The sequence below is a fragment of the Cupressus sempervirens genome, chromosome 8 (assembly GCF_028749045.1).
Source record: "Cupressus sempervirens isolate cs-2001-9-10 chromosome 8, ASM2874904v1, whole genome shotgun sequence".
Lineage (NCBI taxonomy): Eukaryota > Viridiplantae > Streptophyta > Pinopsida > Cupressales > Cupressaceae > Cupressus > Cupressus sempervirens.
Genome location: NC_143125.1, coordinates 670,587,741 through 670,600,549, shown reverse-complemented (window position 1 = coordinate 670,600,549; position 12,809 = coordinate 670,587,741).

Here is a 12,809-nt window from a genome sequence, read left to right as displayed (position 1 = left end):
AATCCCTTAATAAGGTGGACTAATAATCCTTTGCATAAACTCTTAAAAAAGTACATACTTAATTGTATTGTACAAATCCTTTCACAAGGTAGACCTAATAGTCCTTCTTACTCTTAACTAAGTAGGTCACTAGAAGTGATAAATTGTAAGCCATAAGAGGCCAAATTTATTACTATAGTAGTGAAGCATTGTGGGTGTCATACCCACCCCATTGTTATCTTCTACTTGGAGGGTTTTGGGGTTGCCAATCTTGTATCAAAGTGTTATGGTGATGTTACTTTATTGATTTCATGCATGCAAGTAGATTAGACAACATTATAAAGTGGATTAAAGAAGAAAAGTTTTAAGGGGTTCTTGATTCAACCCCCTTGCCCCCCCAACTCTTAGTCACCTAGCTTGCATTACATTTCCAAAAATTGGTATTAGAGCAAGGTTCTCTTATCATAAATTTAGAATCTTGAGAGCAAATATCATAGACAATGGAAGTATACAAGCTAGAGAAAGCCATTGGAAATGAAAATTTGCATCTACATGTGGCCATGGAACAAATCAAGAAACTAAAGAATCAACACTCTAGTCCTCGAAAAGAATAAAATAATTAAAAACACATATGAATGAAAATCTATACATAGAAGAAAGGATTGAAGATATTTGCAGAGAAAGAAGTTCAAATAAAGAAGATGCAACTATATAAGATCTACTTGGAAGGAACCTTATTCTGCAAGAAGTCAGAAAATTGAAAAGAGAATAGGAGATTCATTCAGTTAGGATATGTAAAGAAGAAAAAATTTGAACATTAAAGATATGGTAGAAGAAGAAAAAAGATTAATCAACACCAGACTAGAAGAAAAGGATAATGAAATCCACTAGCTTTCACTACATCAGGCAGATATGATAAATCAATTGAATAGTAAAAATCAAGAAATCATCGATATAAGGATAGAAAATGAAATATTCATGAATGATCTTGGAGCATAAAAAGAAATCAATGAAAGGATGATGAGATCACAAGAAAGCATGGATCAGTTGGCTCAACTATCTCAAAATAGACATAAACGGAAATCAAGATTGGGCTAAAATTAATAGGGTGAATCATCACTACAAGGAGCTCAAAACAACAAAATACCTACATCTAATCATTGCGAAAAGTTATGGCATACATCAAAAAGTGTTGGAGCAATAGTAAGTCAAATTTTAATGGAAAATGTTATAGTTGCAACAAGCATGGACATAGAGCAAGTGAATGCATGGAGAAAACTAATTTTGAAGGAAAATGTTTCACATGTAACAAACAAGATCATAAATCTTCAGAGTGTAGAACCAAGAAATTTAATCCTACTAAGCATCTTACTAAAGCTATCTTTGTTTGGGATTACAACACATGGTGTAGATGTTAATAATATGGTGAGTGTGGACACATTGGATCTAACTATATGAAGACTCACTTTAGAAAGAGGAATCCTATCAAAAGATGCTATGTATGCAAAGAATTTGGTCATCTAGTAAAGAACTATATGAATCAAGCTAAAGTTGAAGATGGAAAGAAATTAAAAGCTAATAAGAGTAGTACTCAAATGAAGAAATGATGGGAAAGGAAATCTCTAGAGAGATCAAGTCAAAACAGTGAAGTTATTGACACCTAATGCAATGAGTTGGGTGATTCAATCATCTATGCATAAGCATACAAGGAGATCATTGGAGTTGTAAAAAAAATCATATTCTATATCAATTCCAGTCATGCAAGCAAGAAAAAGTCCAAATTAGCATAACTGATGCACTAGGATAAATGGAAGCCTTAATTATAATCAATTTGTTAGTCCTAAGTGAGTTACTCCTTAGTCCTAATTGAGAAAGGTCATACTCAACCGATTCATTGACTTAGCCAAGTGTGATCATCTAGTCTTAACTAAGCTTCAAGGTAAAATCAAGGTTTAAAGTCTTAACCAAGCCTCCTTCACCTAAGTATGGAGCATTAACAAGGCTATAAAATTGAAAATTTGATAAAAAGGAGAAATTAAAGATTCATTTCTTCACTACAAATTTATAGATTTTACAAAGAATTGCATTCTTCAAGCCACCAAGAAATTTAGAGAAAATTTGTGTCAAAGAGAATTTGCAGGTGAAGCTACCATCTATAGTCCTTCATCAACTAAGTGATATAGAAACCTCTTCAAGCATAAATGTTAAAAGGTGTTCTAAAATTTTTGTAGAAAGTTTAGACTATATTCTAGCCAAGCTTTATCCTATGATTACTGAGGAGAAGGATCCAAAAGGTGATCACTTAGCTATTCCTCCCATGGTACTTCTTATTCATGATATAAATTCATTTTATCACTATTCAATCCAAGAATTGGGAAATTTTGAGCTAGATTAGGCACATGGTGGATTGTACAAGAATGATGTGTTAAAACCATAAAACAAGCATCTAGAGGTTAAGGGTTTGAACCACATCATTCATATGCCAAGAAAATTTTGAAGTAAATGGATTAGGTTCATATTGAGCCAAGTCCATGATATGACATTCTAGCTTGAGAAAAAAATTCCCATCATGAAGAAGATGATCCATAGGATAACTAGTTACCCAATGTTGGAGAAGTCCAAGGCTACCAAAACCCTAGGACAAGCATAACTACTAAAGCTAACCCTATTTGAATGGGATGGGAGAGGTATGAAGTTGAACAATGTGACTGGCATAGAAATCAAGTTTGGCATCCATGTAATTGTTCACAAAATTTATAGTTCATGCTAGCCAAACAACATGCCTTGTGAAGCAGTTGACCTATCATATAAGGTTGTGAAGAAGAACCCATCTTTTGACCTCATCAAACTTTAGTGTATCTAATTGAGAAATAACATGGAGAGAATTTAGGCCTCTAAGAAAAATTCATGTCATTTTGCTTGATTCTTGGTCTATTTTTTCTTTTATGTGAAAAAATTCTTTCCATAAAAAAGAACTATTGTGTGGAAGAAAGACACCCGAGTGCTATATCATATTAATGAGTTCATAGATGAAATGGATGATAATTTTGAAGGCATCATGGATGAATATTTTGAAAAATTTAAGGAGAGGATGCAAAGTAGATTTAGGATCCTTAAATAGTTGGTAGATGATTATGAGTAAGACATATGCTTCCTGGGTGACTATGAAAAAGTACAGATATAGGCAGTCAGACCTAGGATTACATGGGTGAAACCTTTGAAATGTGAAGTAAACATTGATGACACTAAAGATATCATTGAGAATCTCATCAATAAGCCTATAGACCCCAAGGGTAAATACTTTGGAATAAATGAAGAAGCAAAGACCATAATCTCACTTGAGATTCAAATTCCTCAAATCTTGAAGAGAGGAAAGAAAAGGTTAGAAAACCTTGAGAAGAAGCTTGCCAAATCAGATTCCTCTCTCATGCTTACTAAAGGTAAAGATGATGATATAGAAGAGGAAGATGAAGAGGAAGATGATCACCAAGAAGAAGAGGTAGAAGAACCTCCTAAGAAGAAGGTTAAGAGTCCATCAAAGACACCATCAAAGAAAATAACAAGGTCCTCCATCCCTGTAATCACTACTACCAAGCCTAAGAGGCTAAGAAAGAAATTGAGGCTTGAGGATGAATATGAAGATAAAGTTCAAATCATCTCTCTAAAGAAGTCACCACCCAGCTTTGAACAAATACTAAAAACATTAAGCAGAGGTAGTGCAATGACAAATTTTAGATATCTAAAATATGAAACTAGAAGTAAAAAGGGAGCATAAGAAAATTGAAGATACATTGGTTGAGAAGATGGAAAAGTGGAAGTATGACCCTTCTTAACTTAAAATCAAAGCCCCTAAATCCCTTCTAAAGTTTGTCTCTCATCATTGGACTAATGCACTAAAGACAAGGAAATACATAAGAGAGAAGACTTTAAGGAAAATAATGACAGATCTCCCTGAGAAGGAAATAAAGGAGGTAATGTCTAATTATGAAAAAAAAACTACTATATTTAAATTTTTTAAAATTATTTTAAATAAAAAAGAGGATTTTGTACAATCTACATCCAATGTGTGGAAAACAATATTTGATATCAAGGAAGAGGGAGACCTACCAAAGGTTCAGACTATTGTAGAATCTGGTCCTAAGAAAATAGCTACAGAGGTGATGGCATCTCTCCCAACGACTCCTCATAAGGAAATAATTGAGCTATAATTTACTGAGTTAAACCCATTTCACCCAAGTAGTAAAGTGAAGAATATTACATCTTCACTGAGTTCTCTTGTAGTGGTAGCTGAGTAACAAGCTCTTAGTTTATCAACTGAGCTGCAACCAAAGAAGGATTTAGTTGACAAAGGAAATGAGATCATACCTTCATTAGTTGTAAAGGGAAAATGAAAAGGAAAGGTTGCTAATGACACTAATCTAGATGAAGAGATTGTAATCCCAAATTAGGACAAATCAAATCTATTTGTTGAGAAAATGGACATACTTGGAGAACTATGGAAGAAAAGAGAAAGAAGAAAATGCTAAGGGCAGAAAGAGATAGAGGCAAAGTCCTAGATGACATCAAACATATATTTATGGATGCACTATCTATTCAAGTAAATTACAAAGCCCCTATTATTGGATAATTTATTGAAATTGTGGGCAGGACAAACTCCTTAAAAAATATGAAAGGAAGTTTGAGAATAAAGTACTAGAAAATATAGCAAGGAAGTTAGCCATTGGTCAAGTAGAATTTTCTACATTAATTTATTCTTTAGAAAATTTTGTGAATAATGTTATATCTCTATTTGTAAAGGTGATTGATACAACCAATTTTACTAAGGAAATGAAAGATAATCTGGCTAAGATTGATATGGATTTGAAGGCTAGTGTCAGTTTGTTGACACTTAACCTAAGTTCCAACTCAAATCATTTTGCAAAAGTTAGACTTTTGATAGATCTTTAGGTAGAGCTATTAAGAGAAGAGGCAAGAATAAGGGAAACACTAGTAGATATACATAGTATGATGCTTCCCCACATGGACATTATGCAGAAGAGAATGGATCATGCAAAGACACTAGTTAAGGACACAAAACTTTCAGTGGTAGATCACATGTTAGAGTTATCAACAGAGCTTAAGATTTGTCTACACATACTAAAGGTAACATAAGGTAACTCATATAAGACTATGCCTTTAATTTTGAAGTTACATCATAATTTTATCTTTCATTTTGGCATAACCCTATACATTTTTGGCATTTCTAAAAAAGTAAGGGGGAAGTATATGAAGGAAATTATATATTTATCCATATAAAGGGAGATATGCATAGAATGGAAGAAATATGTACAAAAAAAAGATATGTAAAAAGAAGATAAAAGAAAAATAATTTTGAAAAATAAAAAATAGAATTTTTAATTCAAACCGAGTTGTAGAGCTTTCAGTGCAAACCAAGCTATGGAATAGAGGATACTCAAAGGGGGAGTTTGATTGAAGAATTTGATTTCAGATTTTTTGCATAATAAGTGTTTTTGTCACTAATTCCAAGGGGGAGATTATAGATCTTATGGAAAGATATATTGTCAATTAATACCAAAACACTTAGTCATTATGAGAAGTCAATAATGACTAAGCTACTAGAAAGTACTATTAATCAAGCTCTTGAATGAGCCAAGTTAACATGATTAACCAAGCAAGCCATGAGCAATGTCAACTAAGTTGACAATATCTACTGAGCTCGAGTGTAAACCAAGTTAGTAAATAATTCTTGTTTTAGAATGAGAACCAAGTAGGAAGAATAGTGTGAACTAAGCCAACCAAATTTCTTGAGTGATCAGTATGGACCAAGCATCTAGTATCAACTAAGTCCCAAAGTTTTTTGAGTTGACAGTGTTGCTCGGGTGTCTGTAGTATCACCTAAGTAATCTATTGGACCTGAATGTCAACACTAAGTTGACTTGGTACTTATTTTTGAATCTATTTAATTTGTAGCCAACCTATTAATATAATTCTTTAGATAGAAATAAATATAAGTTATTTTGATTATTTAAATGATGTACAATGAGTTGAATAATATTGCATACAAGAGAATATGAAAAAGAAGAGAATTTAGAAGGCTACAAGTAGCATAAAGGAAAGACAAAGACTCATCTATCATAGTCAAGTGATCAATTTACTTCAAAGGATCTTCATCTACAAATTTTTTTTTATAGAAGAGATTAATCCACTTTTTCGTCCTAATAGGTGCATCTATTCCAAATCCTTTAACAAGGTGGACTTAATAGGCCTTTGTAGAAACTCCTAAAAAAGTACATACTTAATTGTATATATTGTATAAATCCTTTCACAAGGTGGACCTAATAGTCCTTCTTACTCTTAATTGAGTAGATCACCATAAGTGATCAATTGTAAGCCTTAATATTCCAACTTTATTACTATAATAGTGACACATTGTGGGTATTATCCCCACCCTAGTTTTACCTTTTAATTTGAGGTTTTTTGGGTTACTAATCTTGTCTCAAAGTGTTATGGTGATGTTACTAATATTATGTTTCATGCATGCAAGTAGATTAGACAACATAATAAAGTGGATTAAACAAGAAAAGTTTTAAGTGGTTCATGTTTCACCCCCCAAGTCACCTAGCTTGCATTACATTTCCAACACAAATTTCATGAGATGTCTCTAAGGATCTTACCTAACTATTTTCATTCTCAAGAAGAGATGAAAATAATGCTTCTCTGTTAAGCATATTATGTATGAACCAATCTCATTCAACTTTACTGCATTCCTCAAGTTTTCTTTCTTCCACAATATTATTTTTAGTATTTGTCATCAGCCAATACATTGGACCCATACATAGAAAATGAGTCTTCATCTTCTCCTTCTAGATATCGTAGTTGACTCCTTTAAATCTAGGATCTTATTTTCTAAAGTGACCCACCATTGATCTCCTTAAGCTATTAAGATTTTTATTTAAGAAACTGATGCACTTATACCAATTTTTTAGAAAGTAAAGTCCACAAAGATAACTAAGAGGGGGGTGAATAAATTATCCAACTATTAAAACACTTGTCAAATTTATTAATCCTTGACAATATGAGCAATATACTTAACAACCATAAGAATATACTCCTATACAATAACACCATACATGTTAACTAGAGAAACCCTTGATTAGAGGAAAAAGCCTAGTGGGGATGGTATCCATAGATTGATGTACTAATATAAATGTTCCTTGTAAGAGGATGGACTATGTTAGGAGCCAATAAAATACATTCTATATATATTATTCTCTATTATGAGACTTTGAATCCCTATTAGGATATTCCAACCATATTAGGAGTTGCACTAACCCTGTTAGGAGTTCTAGAAGGTAGATGGACCCACTATCCAAATAGCGTAAGGGGAAAGATCATTGAACTCACTGTCCAACTGATCTTTATATTATTCCTTACAAAATAATAGAAATGAAATAACCTCATCTCCTTCTCTATCCTCTTGAACAGAGTAAGCATTTTTTGATCTTAATACTAGATCTCCAATCTTGTATCCAAATAATCTATTGGGACTCAAATGTAAAGCTTTGATTTTGAGTACTATTTTGAAAACCATGCCAAATTAAGCCCCTATAAGCACTTTTTGTGCATATGTAATTGAATATCATGTTGATGCCTATGAAGTGTTTCATGTTTCTAACACCTTGCATTCAGTTTATGCATGCATCCCATAATGATAAGTTATCATTTTGAGTGATTCTATGAAGCATCATTTTGAGCATTGTTCAAATCTGCATTTTTGCATAAGTGGCAAATAGGGACAGGAAGCCTAGTTTGCAATTGAATATCTTGCACCCAATTAAGTTTCATGAATCACCTCTTTTGGAGCATTTGGTATGCATATCAAAGAACCTATGTTTTATATTTCAAATCATTTTGATACATTTTGACTAGATTTTGAATCCCTCAAAGTTGACTATTTACTATTGCTTTCCTAATGCATATTTCTTAGAATTTTGGGAAGCCCTATTTGACAAGTTGTAACTTTTACCTAATTGATCCTATTGAAGAAATTACTTTTGCATTGCATTCTAGGGGTTAGAGACTTGTTATGTTCTAGATTTGAGCCTATGACAAATTTGTTTGACTAGTTTTCAAATGTGATTCCAAATGCCTAGTGTTTAAGTGTGCAAATTGTGGTAACGGTTTGGAGCTCCTAGCACCAACACATGAATGCAAAAAGAAGAAGACTCCTAAGGTAGTACAACCACCACCATTCCCTACAGATATTATGCTCTAAAACTCAAACAAACCCATTAATTAGACTGCCTCCTCTACCTATAAATGTAATCTCTCAAGTTTATATAGGGAGTGCGTATTCACATTTTCTTATGGGCGGAGTGTGTGGATTGATGGGCCTCTAAAAGACCATTGTTTTACGATATATTTATCTTGTTTTTACATAGTTATCTTGCAAAAATAGTCAGGAATTTATGGTTTCAAGCATATGAACTTATGGTTTTTTGCATATGTTATATTTATATGTTAAGACATGAAGTAGAAATATGGATAGTTCAAATATGCTATAATTTCTTGAATCTATGGACAAAATTGGTATAGCAAAGTAATATTACATTTTGATAAATGTTTCCCCATTTATGTTATGTCTTAGGTAGTTTTCCTCCTATAGTCATAGGATTTGGAAGAGTGGTAATTTGAACCTTACACCTTTTGTAATGAAATAAATATATGTGGAAGTTGTGTGTGCATTTAATGTTTTTCATGTACTTTCCATGGATGTTCAAGGGTCATTACCTTAGTGTTAAGTTAGAGCCAACCAGATTACTAAACCATCAGAAGTGGAGAAAGTCATTAGATGCTTTCTATTGGAACAATGCATGAATGTAGCTTCCATAACTCGCTATAGTCTTGGAGGATTTAATCTTGATTCCATTTCAAACTTTATGAGTCTACAATTGATCCTCATTAATGGAGTGATCATAGAGTTATTAAGTAGTGGTAGTTTCATTTAAACAACATCTTCTGTAGTTTTAAGTGCAATTTTTGAAGAAGATAGGAAGTTAATTTTCATAGCAACATATTGTGATACTATTTTTAAGTGCAATCTTTTCACCATGAATGAATAGAATGAGTAGTTCAATTTTATTACCTTTATCCTAATTTTCTTTTATATTCACTCATCCAAGGGGCCCACTTGGTGAGTGAACTATTCTATTAGAGTAGATTTCATTTCCTCATTTGTTTTCTTACAAAGTAGAATTTTGTTGCTCCTACAACCTGTTAGTGTTTTTCAAGTATTAAACAACAAAATCTCAATACCAAGATAATAATACTCACCAATCTAAGGAGTAACTACTTCCCATTATCAATTGTGTATGCATATTACTGGATCCAACTTCAACAAAACTAGGAACAATTTTCTACTCTTTAGGCTCTACAAAACCAAGGTGGGCATACCTAGGGGATGATTCAAATGAATGCTGTTGTTTGAGAATTTTATTAGTTTCATTCTAATTCTCATCTTCTATCCTTGACATATATATATTTTATCTATTCCTTGACCTTTTTTAGATGATATACATCCCTTATAAGTAGATTTGGTCACAATTCTTCTCAGATTTGTAAATATTTCTAGCAAAAGTAGGTAACTAAGGTTGAGTGGTTACATGCAAATAAGTGCTAACCATCTTTGAAACTCTTCAAATAGTAAAATAAAGTTGATTTAGATTTAAAGCTTGGTGCTTATTCGTAATCTATCTATTTGTAGACTAGATTAACTAGATCAATACCTCTTCCATTGGGATTTAGAGTCTACTTCAATTTATAGATCTAATTTATTGTATTAAAACCAATATTATCAACTATTCTTACTGAAATTCATTCTTATAGACATCCTTCCTATTACCATAACAACCCTATTAGATTCACTAAAACATTTACTTAATTCATTGGATCAAGAGCAATAATAAATTGACATGCAATATAAGTGAATTGCATTTAATTGGACAAGCTTGGCTCACACAATATTAGAATAACTAGGTAATAAAAATGGAGATAAAATTCAACAAGAATAGATATGGGACAGTTCAGTTTTGTATTAATCTCTTTTGAAGAATTGTATATAATTGTAAATAAAACTCAGAATGACACTAGAAAAGACATTAGACCCCTATAACATCAATATATTCCCAAGTATTTGCAGAGAAAATACATCATACGTTTTGCACCTTTAAACTAGACCGAACCATGCTCAATATAAACTAAAATTGTATTAGAAATTAGACCCTTCTCTAGCCTTGGAATCTCAATTATATAGTGTGAGATGCAACAAGCTTCACACATAGAGAACTAACAACTGTCCCTCTAGACAAAAAATATTTAAATTTTGCAAAAGAAAAAACATTGTGTAACAGAAAGGTAATATATCAAGTATTCCTTTGGTAGGTCCCATTTTTATTACATCTTCACATGTTACTGATTTTTTCTTTTTTGATAGGCCATTGCTATTTTGAATCTTTGGTATATGTAGTTGCTAGACTAGCCAATGATGAAGTTTGTTCTGGAAATTGAAAATCAATCCCAACTCAAGTGTTTTCACTAATTTCATCACGAATTGATAAGATTACTTTTATTCTTATTTCTTCCTCTATCATGTCAACATCCTGGGCCTCTAGACCTGCAACTAAAATTGGTTGGTTGCCTTTATTTTCTTATTCCCTTTGATCTTGTGCAGTTGTATCAATGACATGTACTCCATCTTCCTACACCTCATCATCATCAGTTTCAAATTCTTCAAACTATTCATCAGAAGCAATATCTACCATCCACTTGACAAAAATTGTGTCATCTAGCCAATTGATGTGCAATATGGCATGTTGCTTCTTAAGCACATAATCAACTTCCTTGTCAATATTAATAAAATCTTGTTTAAAGAATCAAAGAATAACTGGGCCTTTACCAATTCCTCTATGCATGCCCTTTTTCATTGATGACTTTATTCATTCTCAAATAGAGCAGGTCATCCAATTCCTTGGCCCATTCATCTTTATTCTTTAGTTTATTTTTTCTATCTAAAGCATGAGGGAATAAATCAAAATGTTCACTTTTATACTTACTCAGATAAGCAACAACTCTCAACTATAATGCAATTTTTCTATCATTAAAATCTAAGAGATCACTGGAAACATCAAATGTTTTTTCAATACGGGCATGGGAAGACCTTATGACAGAGTAACACAAAAAGGTAAATTTTTTTCTTCTTTTACCCCACTTATTAACAATGGGTTTCAAATTCTCTTCACTAGCCTTCATTCTCCCCATATTCTTACAACCCTAGCTAACTGCTTATAGAATAGTGGCCATTCAAGTTTTTCTTCCAGATACATGAGAGCCTTTCTTAATTTGTCTTCATATTGTACATTTATCTCTACATGCAATGCCCATAGTTTGCTCTTTTCTTCCTCAAAATCTTTTGTTGTATAGCACTATGGCCTTTGTGAAGTCTTTGGTATTTCAATGAGAGAAGTGGAATTAAAAGGTTCTACTAGAGGGCATGGATATGTGATTCTTGGCCTAGAAGATCTCCCCATTGCCTTAGTTTCAAGTTCAATTCCTTTCTGAACTTCTTTATTATATGCCTCCAAAAATCTCTCATACTTGGCTTGCAATTCCAATCTTTTATTCTCATCTTTCTCTGTAGTGGCCAAAGTTAATTGTGAAGTCTTAGCACTTAAATGTGCTACCTCTATAGAAGTTGTATCCTCTACTATTTTTACAATCAAATTACCAATCAACCTAGTATTATCTGATTGTAGAGACATTGTTTTGGATGCTTTTCTGATGGACCAGATAACCAAAGCAGCTTGGTCTGTACTGAACTTAGCACCTGAGATCTCCTTTTTATCTTGGTCCAATGTCTCTAATTTATTAGAGACAAAATTAAAAATTAGAGCACCTGCTATATCCCAATTGGGAAGCAATAAAACACCTGATGCTTTTACCATTTCTCTCCCTTCCTTAGGGGTCAGGCTTTGAAATTCCTTTATCATTTTCTCTTTTATTTTTGTTTGAATGATTGCATCTTCAATCTCTGGATGCTCAGCGTTCAATTTATTGCATGTTTCCTCATATTAGTGTATGTTTGTTCTCCATGAAAATTGGTGGAAGGCTCTGGAATTAACAAAACTATCGTCTAACAGAAATTGATGACTGACCTGCTCCATCATTAGGTCCAATTCCTTTCCCTTGAAATTTTCCACTATCAACTCAAGGCTTGGCATAGGGGGCTCTTGAGGGGTTTCCTCATCTAATTCTACCTGGGTGATAAAAATTCCTCCTTGGGACCCTACTTGTTCAATCTGTTCTCCAAAAAATTTTTCCTCTCTATTCTTCAAAGGGGATTGTGTAGTTGAATATTCTTCAATGTGAGGACCTTGTCTTTTCATTAACTTTTGCCTCTTAAGAGAGGGCTCATCATGTCTTTCTTCTAGGGCAACACTAGTGGATGCTATTATTTGTTTGCCCTTATCCATAGTGGCCTTCTTATTTTGAATTATATTATATCTTGGCATTTTCTGGTCAATCAATTGTCTTGCCCCTAGATTGGGAGTAAATCCCAATCTCCTCATTACCTCTTTGGCCTTATCTGGATAAGTATTAATAATTTTTTTTTTCTCATTCATAGTTTTCATTTCTTTAGGGAAAGTAATTATCATGAGTTTATTTATCCTATCTACCTCTATGATGGAATTACCTAGAGGACTATAACCTTCATCAAAATAGTGGATAAAATCCAAAGCCCTTGAGAACATTCTCTATTTATCTTTCTTGGTTTC